The sequence below is a fragment of the Heterodontus francisci genome, chromosome 10 (assembly GCF_036365525.1).
Source record: "Heterodontus francisci isolate sHetFra1 chromosome 10, sHetFra1.hap1, whole genome shotgun sequence".
In the NCBI taxonomy this organism is placed as follows: Eukaryota; Metazoa; Chordata; class Chondrichthyes; order Heterodontiformes; family Heterodontidae; genus Heterodontus; species Heterodontus francisci.
Window position 1 is genome coordinate 58,726,891 of NC_090380.1, and position 12,338 is coordinate 58,739,228.

General features: G+C 43.5%; 1 long non-coding RNA gene across 1 annotated transcript in view; it reads right to left on the reverse strand.

Moving 5' to 3' along the window:
* LOC137374125 (uncharacterized) overlaps positions 1 to 7,901 on the reverse strand; it is a 44,637-nt gene extending 36,736 nt beyond the window's left edge. Inside the window, exon 1 of the long non-coding RNA XR_010975766.1 lies at positions 7,735 to 7,901. This is a non-coding gene — a long non-coding RNA (uncharacterized lncRNA). The remainder of the gene's footprint in view (positions 1 to 7,734) is intronic.
* Positions 7,902 to 12,338: the final 4,437 nt, after the last annotated feature.

Genomic DNA, 12,338 nt, shown 5'->3' on the forward strand with positions numbered 1-12,338 from the left:
TTGATGCAATGGTGGGCTGCTGCCTGGGAGACCCCATGCATGTCACCAGTGGATCACTGGAAAGAGCTAGATGCATACAAGTTGAGTGCCATGGTGACCTTCAGGCCCATGGGCATTGCGTGTCCACCGATGACCATGGGTCACAGCTTCTCCTGCAGCAGGGCGCCTAAATCGGTGATAGCCTCCCTGGTGGGCTGCAGTCTTCACTGACACTGCCGCTCGGACACTTGGAAGTAGCTGAGGCAAGTCCGATATAATCTCTTGTGCACTTATGCCCATCTTGTCGTGGCTGGCTGCTGCCGCTCTCGTATTGGAGCCTTACAGGCAGGCCTGGCTGGATCCTAGCGCTCCCTCCCTCTGAACAGCTGCTGCGCAGCACAGGGGTCCACAAAGACTGGGTGTATGAGACTCATGCCAGCTGATTACTGCACCAGCTGTGCTGTGTCCTTAGAGAGATGAACTTGCCTTGGGAGCTTCCCGTTGCTACTCCCCTCTGAAGATGTGCTGTTGCACCTCAGCACCCACTCTTGCAACTGAGAGAGTGCCCACCCTTGCGCGCAATACTGTGCCAATCTCACCCTTGCACCCAAGACTGCGGCCACTCCACCTTTGCACTCGAGACAGCGCCCACCCTTCCCTTGCATGCAAGACTTCGCCACCCTTGCACCTGAGACTTCAGCCACCCTTGCAGAGAGCCCAACATTGCAGGCCGACAGGGGCCTCCACTCCCCCCTTTTCCTTAACCACTGCTCGCCATGGCTGCCTTACTGCGGAGGCACTGAGACCTCACCTCAGTGCCACCACCTTTAAATGGCCAGGGATCTGAAGGCACATGACCCCGTGCATCAGTGACTAAATCTGAAACCCCCTCCATAATACTGGCTTCAATTCAGTGCAAATGCACTCTAAGTTCACCAATTCAAATTGCAGTCATGCCACTTCGTTGCAGCAACACTGCCTTAGAGCTTTCTCAGTGCTGACAAAATCTGGAACCAATGTCACAACGTCAGGTTTCCAGGTGAGCATGTTTTTCGGTCCTAATTTTTCGGTCCCTTGCAAATCCACTCCCACTTCTGCTGGCTGGATAAAATCCAGCCCAAGGAGTCCAGACCCATATTTAGTTAAAATATACCATTTTAAGAAGTCCTCGAGGCAGCCAACATCCCCAGCTTATACACACTACTGAGTCTGCGGCGCTTGAGATGGCTTGGCCATGTGAGCCGCATGGAAGATGGCAGGATCCCCAAAGACACATTGTACAGCGAGCTCGCCACTGGTATCAGACCCACCGGCTGACCATGTCTCCGCTTTAAAGACGTCTGCAAACGCGACATGAAGTCCTGTGACATTGATCACAAGTCGTGGGAGTCAGTTGCCAGCGTTCGCCAGAGCTGGCGGACAGCCATAAAGGCGGGGCTAAAGTGTGGCGAGTCGAAGAGACTTAGCAGTTGGCAGGAAAAAAGACAGAGGCGCAAGGGAAGAGCCAACTGTGTAACAGCCCCGACAATCACATTTTTCTGCAGCACCTGTGGAAGAGCCTGTCACTCTAGAATTGGCCTTTATAGCCACTCCAGGCGCTGCTCCACACACCACTGACCGCCTCCAGGCGCTTACCCATTGTCTCTCGAGATAAGGAGGCCAAAGAAGATACCATTTTAATACTGATTATGGATATGATAACATTACTCCCACAGGTGGGCAAGGCAATGAAAGCATGAAATACGCTCTGTCACTAAATGGATAAATTAAATTAACTTCACCAATAAATTAATAAATTAAACACATGCAGTTTTCTGGCAAGCTAAGTGGCCTTAGCTAAGGAACAGTTGAGTAGGAAAGTGAGGAAATTTATTAAATAAATTCAGCGCTGAAGCACAGTAAGGGCAGAAGCAAGACTGAATTATATGTGCACACCTTGGTCCAATTATTATCTGATCTCTCACCCTGTTTCACTTGAAAATTACATTTAGTCTTAACTCCCCATTTGCAACACCATGAAAGATCAGATAGTATACGGCATATTAAAATGGACAAATGGTGGTTTCAAAGGTGTAATTTTATCTTGGGGTTCAGGCAAAGTTGATAAAATATATGCTTTGCTTTAGTAGTTGATATCATCATCATCATAATTGCACTAAGGGATCCATTATTCTCTATGTAATTTCATTGCGCTGAATGATTACATTGCTGAGCAGTGAACTTACTATTCACATGGAATAAGCAAATAGATGTGCAATTGTAGGGTTAAAAACTAATATTCAAAGGTCATAAGGTCATTAGGGCGCATGTTTCTGACATTTCAGTAACCAGATGGATTTCATTATAGTAACTGTATTATAAGCTTCTAATTACATCGATAGAATCGGGAATATTTAAAAATGCTAAAAGACATCTGCTATGAGGAGCTCTAAAATTAAGTTATGCTTTATTTTTTTATTTTCAGTGCTGTGTAAAGGAAACAAAAGTGCTTATGTCCTGGCCAATTAACTTTACAGGTTTTACTATGACAATTTCAATATATAGGTTAAATGCAACATACTGTAGTGCAAATGGTAATAACATAACAAGGCTTGTCATCCAGTGAATCAGGTCACACATGTAATTAGACTACGCATGAGGGATTTAAAATCAGCTCATATTGATCCAAATACCTTTCTGGTTCTAAAAGCATTACTATCAATTTTATAAAAGGAAATAGCTACATGTAATTGAAAGAAACATTTTCTGGGCTTATTTTTGTGGGTCTGTTAGAAATGTTGTTCAATGGAGTTTTTTTCGGTCTCCATCCAAGGTGTCTTTTCCTGCTGGGGTGTCCACATAAATGGAAAAAGTTTATTGCCGATTGGGGCATTATGAAAATTAGGTTGGGTCATAATTATTTCCCATTACAACAGTATAAAAGATTAACAGTGCACTGGTCTATTTGTTTTAATTGGTCCGTATTTTGCAGTCAGCAGGGAACGAACAGTGCTTACTGTTCATTACACTTACACTTGCCTGCAGACCTTCTGTGAGCTTGTTCTCTGTGATTTGCAGTACTTAGAGTCAAAACAGCACAACACCCTCTACAGGGGATCTGGGAACTGTCTGAACAGGGCAAGCAGCTATGTATCTACTTAACCAATCAGATTAAATAATTGTTACAGAGCAGCACAGAGTCTGAACCAGGAAGGGTAAGTTAAAATATTTAATTCAATACCAATCATCTACAGAAAGTAAGAGGGAAAGAAATATGTGATTAAGAGAAAGATAAAAGCAACAGAAAGAAAATGTTTTAAAAAATTATTTACTTTTTTAATTTTTAAAATCTCCAACAATAATTAAAATCTGAAGGAATGAGACTTGGGCTTGTAAAAATAATTTTTTAGTGGCAGAGAGACTGTTTGGCAGTAATTAAGACTTATCACACAATTAAAAATTCACTTACACTTGCAGAAGCCCTAACATTATCTGGCACGTTTAGTTGGTATCTAGTGGGTAAGTGCCACAACCTTCACATCCTTCCTGTGTTTCCATGCTGAGTTACTCAGTGAGGTACCAGTATAGCAAAGCTTGTGGGGGAGCAGAGCAACCTGGACAGTATTTTCCCGATTTGCATATTTAACTGCACATGTGCAAATGCCAGAAGTTGCTGTCTGATCTAATCCATGAAAACGGTGAGTGCTGATAGCCTCACTGTTATTCATCCTGCAAAATCCAGACTTTTGTAACCGTGGATTCTGTATAAAAGGACATGACATTGTTAAAAAAGTTAAAAATTGTACAATGAATGAATTTCATTGAAATAGTTGAAATATTTTTGCAATACCAATAAAGGGTATGCAAGCACTGTTGAAATATTTACATTGTTACAATGGTAAAAGGTTAATAATTATGCAAGATGTTGCAAGTTTGTTGTTTTTTATTCGTTCATGGGATGTGGGCATCGCTGGCTAGGCCAACATTTATTGCCCATCCCTAATTGCCCTTGAGAAGGTAGTGGTGAGCTGCCTTCTTGAACTGCTGCAGTCCTTGGGGTGTAGGTACACCAACAGTGCTGTTAGGAAGGGAGTTCCAGGAATTTGACCCATGAAGGAATGGCAATATAGTTCTAAGTCAGGATGGTGTGTGGCTTGGAGGGGAACTTGCAGGTAGCGGTGCTAACATACATCTGCTGTTCTTGACCTTCTCGGTGGTAGAGGCTGTGTGCTTGGAAGGTGCTGTCGAAGGAGCCTTGGTGAGTTGCTGCAATGCATCTTGTAGATGGTACACAGTGCTGCCACTGTGCGTCGGTGGTGGAGGGAATGAATGTTGAAGGTTGTGGATAGGGTACCAATCAAGTGGGTTGCTTTGTCCTGGATAGTGTCAAGCTTCTTGAGTTATTGTTGGAGCTGCACCCATCCAGGCTAGTGGAAAGTATTCCATCACACTCCTGACTTGTGCCTTTTTGATGGTGGACAGGCATTGGGGAAACAGGAGATGAGTTACTCACCGCAGAATTCCCAGCCTCTGACCTGCTCTTGTAGCCACAGCATTTATGTGCCTGGTCCAGTTCAGTTTCTGGATAATGATAGCCCCCAGGATGTTCACAGTGGGGGATACAATGATGGTAATGCCATTGAACATCAAGGGGAGATGGTTAGATTCTCTCTTGTTTGAGACAGTCATTGCCTGGCACTTGTGTGGTGCGAATGTTACTTGCCTCTTATCAGCCCAAGATTGGATGTTGTCCAGGTCTTGCTGCATCTAGACACAGACTGCTTCAGTATCTGAGGAGTCATGAATGGTGCTGAACATTGTGCAATCATCAGCGAACATTCCGACTTCTGAACTTATGATGGAGGGAAGGTCATTGATGAAGCAGCTGAAGGTGGTTGGTCCTCGGACAACATTTGTCCAATCATTTTGTGCTATATGCAGTACTTAATCCACTGAAGGCTTAACAGATAAATGCTTCACCCATTACACAGAGCAGAAAGGCCCAGATTTTCCTCCCAGTCTGTATTATGTCAGATGTTCTCAGTTGTGGCAGCAAACTCTCTCATCTCCGACAGGAGCTTCATGTATAAGATACAAGCACAGGCCTTCTCCTCCTACCTAAAGAAGATAATTTCATTCATATCGAGATCCCCATTTCCTACACTAAAACAGAGAAATGTCCCTATCTGAAGCCCACTTGTGCTGAAAAATGCTTTCTGAAGGTGACAGCACAGCAGCAGTGTGCTGGAAGTAAGTCCTTGTTATACAGTCTTACTCTACCTATCCAAATCCTTATGCTGTTTTGCTCCTGAAATGATGCTGTCACCACTTTACAACTTGTCCCAATGCTGTATTGTCTCAGCACTTGTCTCCTCCCCAAGTTCCCAAGACTTGATGTTGTGCCTCATTAGTCCCAAATTCTCTTCCCCCTAAGCTTTAATGCTCTGCTGCCTCTTCACTGCACTGAATCCTTATGTTGGACACGTAGATTAGGGCTTGTATGATAACAGGCATACATTTACACATACTATGGAAGTGATTCTCTTGAAATCAGCTACAAGTGTTGCAGGACATATGTGCCAGCCATTGATGTATTTCATGTTAACAGTCAAATTTTCCTGAGTCCTGTAGTGTTTGCTTTGTTCATACTGACTGACACTTCTTGTCAGGTTGCCTCAGAATTGCAATTCTCTTCTGTAGCATGTGTGGAGTTTTGTGCATCTGCAATCGTGTTCCTCCTGTGTTGTTTCAGGATTAAATGCACATATTGGCTTATAAATATTCAAACCTTCAGAAGGCGATAAACTGTAGAAACTGCAAAAAAGCAGACACCCACCCATCCCCCAAAAAAATCAAAGCCCCGAGTGACAAAATAGATTCTGTTTTATATGGGATTAACTAAAATAAAGCAGTTTCTACAAGACACAATGAATTCTTGCCTTTTGCAGCTTCAGAAGAGCTTACTTAGGGAACACAATAACAGAGCAAGTTACATGTATGCATGTACCAGAGCTGAATAATATCATAATGCACATAATAAATGATTTAGATCTTGCAAATGGGCTGGAGCTAGCTCCCAATTCCATATTTAGAAGCTTTGAATTATGAAGGAGAAATGTTTTAATATACCTTAGTGCATATTGAGCTAACAGCATATATCATTTTATTGTCATTGAAGAAGGATGAGAAAGACCAGAGTGCCCTTCCCCCTTCTCAGTATGGTCCTGAATGCTAAAGTTGTCATCTATCAGGACTCCCTATTACTGGTGTGACTCAACAACTAGGGCAGATGGTCGTTATACCTCCCAATCAATACTTTCAAGTTTCTCTCTTGAACAGTGCAAAGATATTTGGGGGCACCTACCACCACTTTGCAGCTTGTCCCAACACTGTGCTGTATCAGTTCACAATTTTGAAATGATAAATTGAGCACAATGAATCACAAGTGGTTCGGTAACGACACAGTATCATCTGTGATATGGAGCTCAATTCTTTACAAAATGTCCAGAGCTCACACTCTGAGACTCTCTTATGATGTTATCCAGCAGAACATTGATGAAGACATCTGGCTGAAATTTCCTCAGGGGCTGAGAAGGAATTCCAGTGCAAAACTAGTGAGAGTGGACTGACAGGGAGAGCAAATTAGATAGGACCTAAAAGCGCACGGTCTCTGCTCCAAATACATTATTTGGGATTTCCCATACAGTTGACGTTCGTTCTGCTCCATAAACGAACTGTGAAATTAGAATGATGTAGGGCCAATAGGACATCACTGTCTTGATTCTCCAAAGCTTTCACCTCCTGAGCACTCAGAAATCTCGATACTGGATCAATACCACCTCAATGGAAGGGTGCAAAAAGGACCTATAAGGGTACAGTAGGGATCGATCTTGGCCTATACTTGAAAACTAGAGACAGCAGAAAAATAACTGGCCATTATTTACTTTTCTGTACTTATCAAATGGCTGTGCCAGTATTTCCACCATTAAACGTGAGCTTGCCACAACTTGCACTCCCCCCCTCTGATCCAGCAAGCACCCAAAATGCATTTGAACTGACGTGGGTACCTATCCAATTTATTTAGATGAGGTGACCACATTGTGACCCCAAAATCTCCAGTAGAGTCAGAAGCACAGGTGGATCAGGATTCTCGTTCGGCTGCATTTGTGGTGAAGTGGGGTTAAGGAATTTTGACTCCATTGAAAAGGATGGGTGATATTGGATAACCTAAAATCACTCCACTTTCAAGACAGATAGGATCAGTGATTCTCCCATCTACACTTAAACAGATCTTGGGGCTGGAGTATACACCCGATTCAATAGTTTGTGGCACTGTTTTTTAAAAATACACCACCTTCCCCATTGCCCAAGGCAGCAGTCAAATATTGCTGCATAATATATGCGAATCAACACCCTCCCCCCACCCACTCTAGCCAGTATATTTTACATCAATTCTTGCTTATCTCCCCTTATTACATTTTGCATCATTTAGTCTCTTAGTAAATGCATAACAATTGTTCATTGTTCATTAGCAAGTTTTCTATGTTGCCATGAAAGACAGGCATAGCAGGAGTTAAAGAAGAGATTATGGGCTGGATTTTAAAACCCCTCCACCGCCAGCAATGGTGGCGGGGGGCAATGAAGATCTGTACAGTGGAGGCCCGCCACTGACCCTGACAGCGGCAGGCACTGTGCTGATCTCGGCGGTGGAGGCAAGGTCCAGTGGCAGCTGCCCTGCATCTCAGTGACAGGACCTCCATTTCAATATTTCCATACCTGATTTAATTAGGGTCCCGCCGCCTCCTTAATCGCCGCACCAATCTTCATTCGGACCGCCGACAATGAAGCACCTTCGGAATCCCCGTTTGGGGGAACGTGGTGCGACACCTGTGGGGAGTGGGGACCAGAGTGACAGCGCTGCAGATTGGTCGGGGGGTGGGGTGATGGGAAGGGAAAAGGTGCCGAACTTTGGTTGGGGGGGAAGATCAGATTCTCAATATATGAATTCTGGGGGGGGGGGGGGGTGGAAAGGGCAAGAAAGTTTTGAAACGCCAATGAGCGGGTGAGAAAATGGATGGATCGGGCTTGCAATTGTTTTTTGCGAAACTTTCACTTACCTGGCCCATTAAATTTTAAATGTACATTGAGGGCTGTAAGCCCTTTAAAAATGGTGCCGGCGCCTGAACATTGGCATCAGACGCCGTTGCCTGTGGTGGCTCGCCCGCCCCCCTCCACATCATCGCAGTGGGCGGCCGGCACGGACATGCAAATTGACTGCTGGGTTTGGAATCGCGGCAGCTCCGTGACATGGTGCCCGTGCAGGCGTGCCGCATTTTTTTTTATGTCTGCCGCCTTCTTCGGCAGTGGACTCTTAAAATAAAGCCCCAGGAAACCTAGGGCTGCACAACTGACTCGCGAACTTAATGAAATGTTGTATGAAGAAAAATTGACTACCCCCTGCGTTTTTCTCTCTTGGATAAAGAAGGCAGAGGAGATATGATAGAAGTGTTTAAAATTATGAAAGGTTTGGGCAAATTGGATCCAATTTAGCTTTTCTGCCATGTAACGGAGTTAAGCACAAATATTTACAAATAAAGGACAAAAAAGAAAGTAAGAAATGCAGGACAAACTTTTTTACTAAAAGGATGATAGTTATGTGGCACAGAGTACTGGCATGAGTGGTGAAACAAGAAACCTTAATGGTTTTCAGAAGGAATTATACAGGTTCTTTTCAACAAATGGGATTCAAAGTTATTGAGAGAATATTTTGAATAGGTGGAAAAATGTTTTTATTTGATCATGGGATGTGAGCGTCGCTGGCAAGGGCAGCATTTATTGCCCATCCCTAATTGCCCTGGAGAAGGTGATGGTGAGCTAGATGGACAAAAGTCTTCTCCTGCTTGAAACTGTTATGATGTAAGAATAATTTGTTAGATAATATTAAAAAATGTCATTTTACAGTCTCTACAATGTGATTTTAGTCTGATGAAATGAAGAACAAAGTAAAGGCTTGTTTAAGCATCTGTAACTGATTGTGTCAGCCATGTTTATTTCTTTAGTGTGAGTTGACCTTTGGTAAATGAATCGTAATGAAAATCTCACAACTTAGAGTTGTCCAATGTTGACAGTTCTGACTTTAATGGTACCACAAGCTGGGAGAGGAAAGACAAAGTAAGGCTACCACTTCTGATTGTTATTCAGTGATTCCTGATGGAAAGTGTATTATGTGTAGGTTGGATGAAAACAAAATGAGACTCAGCTGTGATGCTGTCATGGTTAAACAGCCTGCTAACATGCATAGTTAAGGTCACAGATGAAGACTGGCCATATGTGTGAGGCATTGCAGCACCATAAAATGTCTCCAAAAGAGGAGGGTCTTTTTTAAACTTGAAGAAGAATACACCAAAGAATGTTGTAATATGATTAAATTTACTTTTAAAATGTTAGTTTCTTTATAGAATAAAATCATTCAACCATTTTAACAGCATGTACACTGGTTAAACTTTCATAGTTAATGAATAATGAGGTGTGAAAGTGATTTGTTTGAACAAAGTATTAACAGTTTAGTATCTGGAAAGATGGAAATCAAGAACGTTCATCTGCGTTTGAAGTATGTATAATGTGTATGGCCTACAAAACGATACACTCAAATAAAAATGTAAATGCTATGTATGTAGCTAGATTGAGTTCTTGAGTAATAAATGGAAGGGTGGAGAGTTTGGCATAAACAAGCAATTTATAAACTTAGACAGGGTATGGAAATAGATGAAGTATACTGTGGAATCCTGAACCATAGAGGTAGATCAAGAGCAATGTTATGTTTAGATTATGGATTCTATAGCCCCTAGTATAAAATTAGGGGCATCTTTATTTGAATATTCTATTTAAAGATGAACTGGATTATTAGAATCATGTTATCTTTTTCATTAGAGAATCATATACAAATGGTGCAATGAAATTTTTGGGATGCAGTGAGAGTTTTCAACACAAATTACATGCCATGATACAAATTTTACCTTTAGATTATATGTTGACCAACTGAGGAAAATAAACAATTTGTTCTATTTGGAACTCAGTGGGTAAATACTGCATTTCATGGCACTGAGCCAAATAGACCAGGAAGATAAAGATTTGATTCACATTCAGCAATGAGCTGACATCAGGTGGGATAATGATTGGGATTCACAATACATGTACATGGATACTGGGAGAGCACAGATCAGTTTGAGCTGTAGTGACACTCAAAAGGGGAAGTTTCCAAGATTGTGCTGCCAATAGGGAACTTCACTTGGCAGACGTGTATACCAGGCAATTGTAGACATATGGTCCATTAACTTGGAGATCTTCCCTCCAAACTCATAGTCCCCCAACTCCACACAACCCACTTCTACCTCTTTCTCAAGATCAACAAACAAGATTGCCCTGGTAGACTCACTGACGGAAATATTGGATAAGGCCCAAGAATGGGTGTGGGGAACGTGATGTGCGATGGGGTGGCACCGTGGCGCAGTGGTTAGCACCACAGCCTCATAGCTCCAGCTCTGGGAACTGCCTGAGTGGAGTTTGCAAGTTCTCCCTGTCACCGCATGGGTTTCCACCGGGTGCTCCGGTTTCCTCTCACTGCCAAAGACTTGCAGGTTGATAGGTAAATTGGCCATTGTAAATTGCCCCTAGTGTAGGTAGGTGGTAGGAGAATTGAGGGAAGGAGGGGATGTGGTAGGGAATATAGGGTTAATGTAAGATTAGTATAAATGGGTGGTTGTTGGTCGGTACAGACTCAGTGGGCCGAAGGGCCTGTTTCAGTGCTGTATCTCTCTATGACTCTCTAACCTGTGTCCATTTGTTGCGATGACGGTATCATGCAAATTTCCTGGTGCCTGCTAATTTAAATGATAGTAGCATGCAGTCCAGCACTAAATGTGCTACTGAGTGGCTGCATGCCTCAGCAGGAGGCCCAAGTTCATGCAAGGCTAGCACCATTTAAAGCTACTCTGCACCTCTTAAAGGGAAGGTGCATTGTGGCTGCAGGAGGTGCTGTAACTGTTCGTGGAAGAGAGTCTGAGCAGGAATAAGAGTGAAAATGGTGCAATTGGGCAGAGTGTGGGCTCCAAGGTTCTCTGACTTAGCACTGGAGGCCTTAGCGCAGGAGCTGGACAGGAGCGAGAGAGGTCCTCTCCCCAAAGGAGGCCCTTCAGACAGACACTAAGAAGGCAGTCTGAGCAAATAGCCATCACTGTCAATGCAAGCATTCTAGCCCCGAGTACCTGTGTGCAGTGCTGAAAGAAGTTCAATGACTTCACACGAGTGGTTAAGTTCAGTGAATGCACCTTCAAATGCCATATCTTTACAAATGAACCACTAACCTCACATACTGCTCTATTCACAACCCTACCTTCACTCACCTACCAACATTATCAAACACAACTTATACTTAACATTCATAGCCTCACACCCTTACACACTTAGCACTGCTGCAAGCCTCATACCCACATCTCACAGCTTGTACACAATGGCAGCTATTCAACTATGACAAGTAATCACCCAAACACACTACACCACACTCAGTGGCACACTTTCCTCTCTCTTGCAAAACGAGATGGCACATAACTGCAGACAGCAGCACCTAATCAGAGGGGGTCAGGAAGAGCTGCATGTTCTAACCCTAATGGAGGAGATGGTGCTGGCCATCATTGGAGTGGCCACGACTGAGTCCATGATCAGTGGCAGGACTGAAACCATCAAAGGTGACAGTATGTTCCTACCTAATCCTCCTTCTCACATCCCACTTATCCCTCATCCCACAATCGCTTATAATTTAAAAGATGCAGATGGTGTAAGCCTGCACCTCTTGCTTAGTGGAGTTGAATTGACTAACTGCTCTTGACATCAAGGCAACATTTGACTGAGTATGGCATCAAGGAGCCCTAGCAAAACTGGAGTCAATGGGAATCAGGGGAAAACTCTCAGCTCATTGGAGTCATACCAAGCGCAAAGGAAGATGGTTGTGGTTGTTGGAGGTCAATCATTTCAGCTCCAGGACATCACTGCAGGAGTTCATCAGGGTAGTGTCCTAGGTCCAACTATCATCAGCTGCTTCATCAATGACCTTCCTTCAATTATAAGATCAGAAGTGGGGATGTTCGCTGATGATTGCACAATGTTCAGCACCATTCGCGACTCCTCAGATACTGAAGCAGTCCGTGTAGAAATGCAGCAAGACCTGGACAATATCCAGGCTTGGGCTGATAAGCGGCAAATAACATTTGCGCCACACAAGTGCCAGGCAATGACCATCTCCAACAAGGGAGAATCTAACCTTCTCTCCTTGACACTCAATGGCATTACAATCACTGAATCCCCCACTATCAACATGCTAGGGG